Raw genomic sequence first — 8981 nt, 5'->3', positions numbered from 1 at the left:
AGAATCCATACAGGTATCAAAATCCCTGCAGGTACCAAACTCCCAGACACTGACTCAAGTCATATATATATGACTGGATATATATATATCCCAGTACACAGTTTCACACATGCTTTAAACCAATTCCAGATCACTGGGAATGCCAAATATGTTATAAATTCTATGTAAACAGTGTTCTGTGGAACGATTACAAGAAAAAGTCCAAACATGTCCAGTGTAGATATAATTTTTCAAATATATTTTCAACCTGCAGCTGGTTGAATCTGTGAATACAGAAATCATGAAGGCAGACCCCACAGATACAAGGGGCCAACTGTATTTTTCCCAAGAGGCGTGTGTGTGTTCTACTGTTCCACGTGTCCCATAAGTCAACATATGCAGAGTCCCAGCTCCTCTCTGGGACATCGGGCTTTTCTGTGCAGAGGAGGCCCGGGGCACAGTGCTCTCTGTCCTTTCCTTTCCCTTGTTATGATGACTTGAGTACTCTGTGAGTACCTGGAACTCAATCCCAGTGGGTGACTCAGCATTGGAGCTCACTTAGTCAGACTCTGATAAAGACAAGAGATGAGTTGATCTTGAGTAAGATTCATTTCCCTGTGGTCTCCAAGAAGGCTTCTGCAAACCATGGTGTTCATTTACTAGGCACTAACTGCAGCGCTTCTGAGAAACCTGTTAAAGAAGAAATGTTGACTCACTCTATAACAAGGCAATTAGCTGCCCTACCCAGTGTTCTAGAGAACACTACAAACCCTAGACAGGCATCCACACTGTCCCCGTCCACACTGCAGGAGCCTCTGCAATGCCTGGGCAACATCGAGGCTCCAAGCAGAGCCTGAAGAGAGCCTTTAAGGGTCTTCGCTACCTAGCATTGCATCCTATTGCTTGCATGGAGTAAGAATTTAACAACAGGAGTTTCAGCCCTGGAGCACTGGGAAGAACTTGCCCTCAGCAAATGCAGTCACTGAGTGATGGACAAAGGAGGCTCCCCGAAACAACTGGGGGACTAGAATCATCCTCAAAGAGTGTACTCCTTCCTGGGGATTGGCCTGAGCCATGTAATTTTACCAGAGCAGAGTTTGTAACCTATTAGCAGGAAGTCAAGCATGGATTCTGGCCTTCTTCGTAAGCAGAAAGAAGTTAGAGTAACAGTAGAAGCCATTTTTCTAAGAGAAAGAAGGATGATCTGGAAAAGAACTCTCACAGGAAGGATTTGGAGGCAAGGAATGGGAAGCTTGCTTGAGTTCCTTGTTTGGGCAAACGAAGAACCATGCTGAGTTCCAGCCTTCAGGCCAGCTCTGTTTCTGAGTAACCTCTACCAATCTGCTCAGCAAATTAGATGAAAAGAAACTAGAAAGTTTCCCTAGACTTTGGGGACCCTTTAAAGAGGAGTTCTACAGTGGTCACCATAGGCTACCCCATAGCCTGTCCCTGCAAGGGTAGCAAGCTTCTAACAGTGGCTTTAAGGACCACATCCAGTCACAGCAGCCTCTACAGGGGCACATGGGAGATGCCTCCAGTGAGTGTCCCCAAGCAGCATTCCAAAGAGTCTGGAGCCCTGCTTAAGCACATGGGGTCTGAGCTAATGAGGTCAATTTAGCACTGTCACGACTTCATTTGTGCTACCAGGCTGGAGAGGCTCTGAGAAGTTTGGAACATAGTTCTTCAAGCTGTGGGACTTTCTCAAGTCCATCAGCCCTCCCCCCCACACACACACAAATGTTGCCAATTTAGCAGTGTTCACAAAAAAAAAAAAAAAAAACCCCGCATGAATTGCTCATGACACTCATCACACTGTGGTTCATTTGGGAAGACAGAGACGGACTCACAGCTGGCATCCCTGCTTTCAAGATGCAAAGGAACAAACAGCCAGATGATTGATTGATTACAAAACCTGGACTGAACATGGAAGCAAAAAAGGAGAATCCAATCAGAGGACTGGAAGAGTATCCCAAGGAAAGGGAGTACATGGAAATCTCCACCCCCCCTTCCTGTACCCTCCCCCAGCCAAAATAGAATAACCCCTAGGGATCTACACAGCATTCTTAGAGTTCAAAGTATGGGAAGAAGTAAAGAGGATTCGCCATAAGGATATATATCTGTGACCACATCAGCACTGACTTCACCCAAGGCTGTTGAGGGTCCTTAAAGGTTTTAAAGAGGAATATGGAGAAAGCATATTTACAATTTAGGAAGATCTTCCTCCCTGCCAAATCTATGACAGGTTGAAGGGAAAGACTTGACGCAGCAATCATGGAGGGTGCAAGAAAATGGAGGAAAAAGAGGTGGAGGATGGAGAGGAGGAGGAGGAGGATCATTCTAAATGCTTCACAGAGACTTTAACAACTGTCCCCGTAACAACTATGGGCATATCAGATACCCTGCATATCAGACACAAAATTATAGTTGTGAGGCAGCAACAAAAATAATTTTGTGGTTGGGGTCATCGCAGCATGAGGAACTATAGTAAAGGGTTGCAGCATTAGGGAGGCTGAGAACCCCTGATCTAGACTGTTATACAGATTGAGTTTGCAGCATCTGGGGAGCTTAAGGGAGACTGCAGGTGATCAGTACATATGATGTTGGGGCTTAGGAAGGAAGCTGGGGACAACAGGTGCTAAAGACATGGACCAGAGGGCTGGAGAGATGGCTCAGCGGTTAAGAGCACTGACTGCTCTTCCAGAGGTCCTGAGTTCAATTCCCAGCAACCACAAGATGGCTCACAACCATCTGTAATGGGGATCCGATGCCCTCTTCTGGTGTGTTTGAAGATAACAACACATGTACTCACATGCATAAAATAAATAGATAAATATTAAAAAAAAAAAAAAAACAGATGCTGACCAATGATCCTAGCTAAAGCCACGGAGGCCATCAGACTCACCATGGAAAGCTATTAGACTGAGAAGACCAAGGAAAAACCTCAAGGCAAATGAGAAAGTGGGAGTAAATGGGAAGAGAACAAGCCAGCAGAACTCGTGATGTAAACATGAAAGAAGACTTGAACAGTCACGTTCACCATAAAGTTCAAAAGCATCCAGTAGACTCAGTGGTGCAGCTCAGCGGCAGAGAACCTGAGATACGAGAGGCTCTGACGTCTGTCCCCAGCATCAAAATAAACAGGACTGCTGAGACACTCGGCCAGCGGAAGCACTCACAGCCAAGCCTGACATCCTAGGTTCAATCCCCGGATCACACCTAATCAAGAAGAAAATCAACTCCCTCCCGAGATGTGCCCTCTGACTCCCATACATGTGCTGTGGGACATGCATGTGCCTCTCACACAAAACAAGTCCTGTAAAATGATTTAAGTAAATAAACCAAAAGCACAGCAAGCTGAGAGGAAATATGTTAACAGGACTGCCAGATGCTCAAAATATACTCCCGAGTTATGTAGTTTCCACAAAGCAATGACGAAAGAACCATAATTCAATGCAAAGGGAAAATAGATAAGAATGAGTAATTCACAGAGGAAACTACTAGTAGAGCATACAGTTTCGGGGAAAGAGACTCAGCCCTGCCTGCCTGCAGGCAAACAGGTAGATGGGCAAACTGCAGTCGAGCAGGCTGATTGATAGCCCGGAACCTAGCCACTGAGGTGAAGACCCAGGGGGAGTCCAGAAGTCTCTGTTTATCAGCACTTGATATATACGCGTGTCAGACAACTGGCTGATGGAGTCACTGCAAGATCAGAGTCTACCACTCTACGAGGTCCAGGTGAGGGAGCCCCCCCACTTCCCTCTGTCTGGCATGTCAGATACGTTCTTGGGTCTGGCATGTCAGAAACGTTCTTGGGTCTAGCTTCCTTGATTTGATTTTAATATTTTTTTAAAGATTTATTTATTTATTATATCTAAGTACACTGTAGCTGTCTTCAGACATCACAGAAGGGTTCATCAGATCTCATTACGGACGGTTGCGAGTCACCATGTGAGTGCTGGGATTTGAACTCAGTGCTCTTAACCGCTGAGTCATCTCTTCAGCCCCTGATTTGATTTTAATATGCCCAAGTGTCTCTACAGTCTCAATTCATCCCCAAGAAATAAAGGATAAACCTGTTTTTATCCTCAGGAATGTCATTCATCAATCTATGCTATATGGGTGGTGCCAGGCAGATGGTGGTACTTGAGAGTCCTCGTGGGGGGCATAATCAAAATAGGGTCTAGAAGTGCCTCTTAGGGCAAAAGATGACTCAAGATAAAGCACAGCCTGAACCCCCACACTGGGTTTTGTATAACATGGAGTACCTTATAGTACCTTAGAGTAGGGCGTAGCCCGATCTCAACAATGTGGACGGTGGTTATCACGGGGAAGATTTAAGTGAAAAGAACATGCATAGGTTCTACGTATGTGTTTCTATGTGTTTTTGTCTTCCTTGTCTAGTCTCCAATCTGCTTGGATTTAGATATTATTTTGCTAATATGAAAATAAGTCAACTGAAGTAAAAAGGTTGCCAAGGATACCCCCACTCCCCAGCCCAGGCATCTCTGGTCACCTTCGCATAGTAGGAAAGGAAACCCTTCGTAGCGTGTTGTGGAGCAGCAGATGAGAGGCGGCCAAGGAAGAACATAGCAACTGCAGAACAGAGGCAAAGGGTTCTGAGACAGAGGGAGAAGGGCTGAGATCAGGCTGACTGTGAAAAGCCAGTTGTAGCAGCGAAGTTGTGGAGAAGGCAGAGGGCCCCAGCCAAGGGCGGGGGCTCACAAGAAACGGAAGCACTCCGGCTCTCTTGCTGACCCTGAGAGGAAGGAAGGAAGGAAGTGCAAATGCAAGTTCAGCCAAGTCCATCAGCAGGGTCTATGGTACCCATGTCTTCATTGTCAAACGGGAGGCACTGGCTGGGAAGGAAGTGGCCCTCTACCTTCAGATTGGCAGGCTCCTCTAGAAGCCATCAGAAGGCATGAAAAATCCCAAGAGCTCACCTCAGAATCACCAGGTGAACCTGAGCCTGGAGCCAGAGTCCCAGAACAGACTAGCCGCTCCTCTGTAGGACACCTCCCTTGGGGGTGGGACGTTTGGTCCCAACGGCCTCTAGGACTTCCCCATCGGTAGCCCAGGTCAGAAGTTTCCACATCACAGCTGTCTCTTTCTCTTCCAGTTCAACCAGCCCTGGCCGCTCCCAAGCCTTGAGTCACAGAGAGCTGGGAGCCGCTCCACTCACAGCAGCATCGTAGAGCTCCTGCAGGTAGGAGAGCTGACTGATCACTCACTGGGGAATATATTTCTGGTAGAAGGGAACCAGGGAACTCTGCCTTTCCTGGAGCCCTGGGAAGAAACATTGTAGAAACTCAGAGCTGAGGTCTGCGTCTTCGGGTAGCTGGCGCTAGCTATGCCAAAGCACTTTTTACAATAAGCGTCCCCCATATCCGAACAGGCTGATGGAGGTCACTGGTCACATGTGGCTGCTGAGCCCTTGAAACGCAGCAGCAGCAGCAGACACTTAAGTAAATGTATTTATTTATTAAGTGTGTGTGTGTGTGTGTGCGCGCGCACACTCGTGCGCCATGGGATACTCCTGGAGGTCAGAGGATAGCTTTGTGGAGTCAGTTCTTCTGGGGAATCCAACCCAGGCCACCCAATGAACAGCAAACGCCTTTTGCCAACAGAACCATCTCCCCAGCTTCCAATGAAGTAAACTCTAGTCTATCTCGGCTGCTTTTCATTTAGAGAGCTAAATAAATGTAGCCTATAGCTACAATCCCGGGTAGGAAAGACCTGAAACAAACTAGTGTGCTCTAGGAGAACAGCAAAGCCCAGAGAGTGACGTTGCTTTTACCCTGACCCCCGAGGGCAGGACCGAGATTAGAACTCTTTTTTAAAAAAACAAAACTAGGTGGCATAGGCTACACAGTAAGACAGAACAAGATTAGAAAACAACAACAACAGATACAAGAAAGAAAAAAACAGAAGTGAACGGCAGAGAAATGCCCAATCCGGGTTCATTTCCCACACCAGTGGTATTTGATTTGTCTGGGACAAAGCAGTGACCTATGGATCTAGGAAACCTGAGGCTGGCTGAGGCTGGGGCCCTGATTCTTATGGCATTTGACGAATGGAAATGTAAGAGCAGACTTTAATATTCATTTAAAACTGTTGATCGTCCAGTTCAGCTGTGTCATTTAAGGTAAGCTGCCTAACCTCCAGGGACTGACTCGCTTTCCTCAGCCAGAACATGCTGACTTCATCGGTGTGAGGGTTGAAAGACAAAATAGACAGTAAAACCCCCTTTGCCTGTGAGGTGGCAAGCCAGTCAGCCATCCAGATGACAACTAATATGACAGCCATTATCCAGGTCAGAGCATGTGAAGGTGCCCACAGGAGTTGGCCCTGAAGACGAGGTAGGAGGTTTGCTTCTCTCCCTGACTCATCCTCTGACAGGATGTGATGGGAGAGGCCGGTCGTCTGTAGACATACCGTCTCAGTTCTAAGAATCATGGTATAAGCTACTGCTGTGGCTTGTGTGTGTGTGTGTCACACGTATCTACCACTCAAACCGTGGGTAATGATCCTTTCCCTACCAGGTTTTAGCATCCACTGGCCCAGACCAGATAAACACTAAGGAATAACTGCTGAAGTTGGACTCAAAGATCCTTCCCCTAGGGTACACCACTTCAGTGACTGTGACCCACAGTGTGTGCTCTAGACTCTGGGATACAGGCTAAATAGAGGTGATGGAATTTCAACATTGTCCCCTGGGCATGTCGGGAAGGGAACAGATAATGGGTCTTCATGACTCTACCTTTAGTAATCCTGTCGTTTGTAAATCACTAGCAAAGGTGACAAGATTCATTCCTGGTGTCAAGTTTCCAAAAATGTGTCAATACTGGGTCCGGATTTTCACTTTTACCAAAAGGCCATTTTTCCCCGCAGGAGAGGGGGTTGGGCTCCCAGGGTGGGTCAGCAATGCCCTGGAACTGAAATCCTCAACTTACTGCCAAGTCTTATGAGCCGAGAAAGCACAGCAGCACCCCAAACTGGACACATGGTTGGCACGGGAGGCTGGGAGAAAAGCCAAAGATGAGGGGGGAAGGGTTGGAGCCCCATGTCGGGGTGAAGCTGATCAGAGGTACACATAGCAAGGCAAGGAGAAAGAGTCTGGGTGCTTCTGAAGCGTTTAGGGCAGAGGGGAACCGAGCAGCTTCCAGTCCAGGCAGGAGAGCGGCTGCAAGCGCCAGGATCTCAGAGCTCAGCTCTGCTGCCTGTGTGAGCTGCCACACTTGAACCAGGAAGGGCAATGGTTCAGCTCAATGGCAAGATAGAACCACCTGGGCTGGCTGGAGAGGGGAGAATTGGACCCCAGCTGCGGGAGCCAGAGGCTTGGAGATTGTAAAAAAGAAGAGCCAGTTGTGGCCCTGAGCAAACCCCTTCCTCTGTCTGGGCTGCTTCCTCCCCGCTGAGACCTGGGAAGACAGGCTAGAAAGACTCATCGGGTCACTTCCCAATATGAATTCTTTAAATCCATAAGAGGACTCCATCTGTGGGCGCAGGGCTGAGAATTCATACTTAAGACATCAAACTCATCTCACGCCCTCAGGAGCCCCTCCCCGGGTTGAGCAATTCTGATCCATCCCTCACTTCCTCTAGAGAATTTCACTGTTCTTCATGGGTCACAGCTGCCTACCTTAGGTGTCCCACAGGTGAAAAACCAGCTGCATCCTGGCGAGCCTGGGACACTCCCTACCACCACCCAGAATTTCTTTCTCTCTGTCACTCAACACCCAGCCTGGCCACGAGTGTGTCCCTCCTCCCTGGCTTGATGCCCTAAACATTATGCCTCCTTAGCACAGAGGAAGAACTTCTGATCCCCTTTCTGGCCCCCTGCAAAAACTGCTTAGACTTGCAAACCAACCACTACCCTTGGCCTGCAATCTTCCCAAGCCTTGCCTACAGGCTGCTTCCTTACCCGGGCTGAAATTGGGTCTGGGGAATAGATGTACCAGGCACTGAGGACTCTCGCACCTGTGCAGCACTTATGGGCTGTATTTCTAAAGAGGATGAGAATTGGGGTCATAGTACAATGACTTGGTTATCTGTTGTTGAAATGTTTCCCTGCCGTGCAGCTTCTGGGCTAATGCAAATTCCAAGGAGCTGCCACTTCCATTCAATCCAGGAGCTCCTACTGCATCACAGAGGACTTGACAGGGGCCCTCAGTGGAAAATGTTTCCTTTGCCATTCCAGCAATAGTTATTTCATTAATTTGCAGCCTAGGAGATAGTAAAAGATGGTAGTGTCCAAGCTTCCGTGTAATGAGAGGGGGCTGTGTGCACATTGACTGAAAGATAATTCAAGATCTTAGATCTATGGGTTTGTGTCTCTGTGACAGACTGTGCATTTAGTGTGTGTGGGGTCAAGCTCTGGGAAGAAGGATAAAGCAAAAATGTTTAGGAGCGAACATGCCTAATATAACAGATACGATCTTCCAAGGATAGACTAAAGACAGTGGCATGGCGTGGATAAACTAACGACATGAAATCCAGCCGCACCACGACAACCCTATGGTCACAGACTGCTTACTGGGCCTCTCTGGGTCTCATCGTCCCACCAGCAAACACAGCTAATTATAGCACTTGCGATGACCAAGGGAAATCTTGCACAAAGCAGACCTCAACTGTCATTTTCCATCCTTCCTGTGTGCCTTTAGCCACAGATGCATCCCTTTCAGAGATTAGTATGTTAAAACGCAAACATCAACCCTTGTCCCCTCGCCTGTGGCTATGCATTGCTAGTCCCTGCTGGCCCTGTCCTCTGAGAGTCCGCCTTCCATCCTGGTCAGCATGGTCTCCCTATGGAGCATTGAGCCTGCCCTTGCTGCCTAGGCAGCCCTCACAGCCCTGCATTTTACCTGGATTCCAAAATCTAGCTACCCAGCAAAGTCAAGTGGGCAAGTTTGAGGAGCAAGCTTTGGGGAGCAAGCTTTTCCCCAACAGGACACTTTCCCAGCCTCATGTTGTGATTGTTGTTTTGTTGATGATGGTGGTGGTGG

The 8981-nt window shown here is 47.9% G+C and overlaps 1 protein-coding gene across 1 annotated transcript in view; it reads left to right on the top strand.

Annotated features, from left to right (window-relative positions):
- The first annotated feature begins 4814 nt into the window (after positions 1-4814).
- Cxcr2 (C-X-C motif chemokine receptor 2) overlaps positions 4815-8981 on the top strand; it is a 7734-nt gene continuing 3567 nt past the window's right edge. The window contains exons 1-2 of the mRNA XM_052193320.1: positions 4815-4933; positions 5096-5182. The gene's annotated coding sequence lies outside the window, so the exon portion shown is untranslated. The remainder of the gene's footprint in view (positions 4934-5095; positions 5183-8981) is intronic.

This window comes from Apodemus sylvaticus, chromosome 9, assembly GCF_947179515.1.
Source record: "Apodemus sylvaticus chromosome 9, mApoSyl1.1, whole genome shotgun sequence".
Lineage (NCBI taxonomy): Eukaryota > Metazoa > Chordata > Mammalia > Rodentia > Muridae > Apodemus > Apodemus sylvaticus.
The sequence above is the reverse complement of the archived record's forward strand: the minus strand, read 5'-3'. Positions and strand labels throughout refer to the sequence as shown.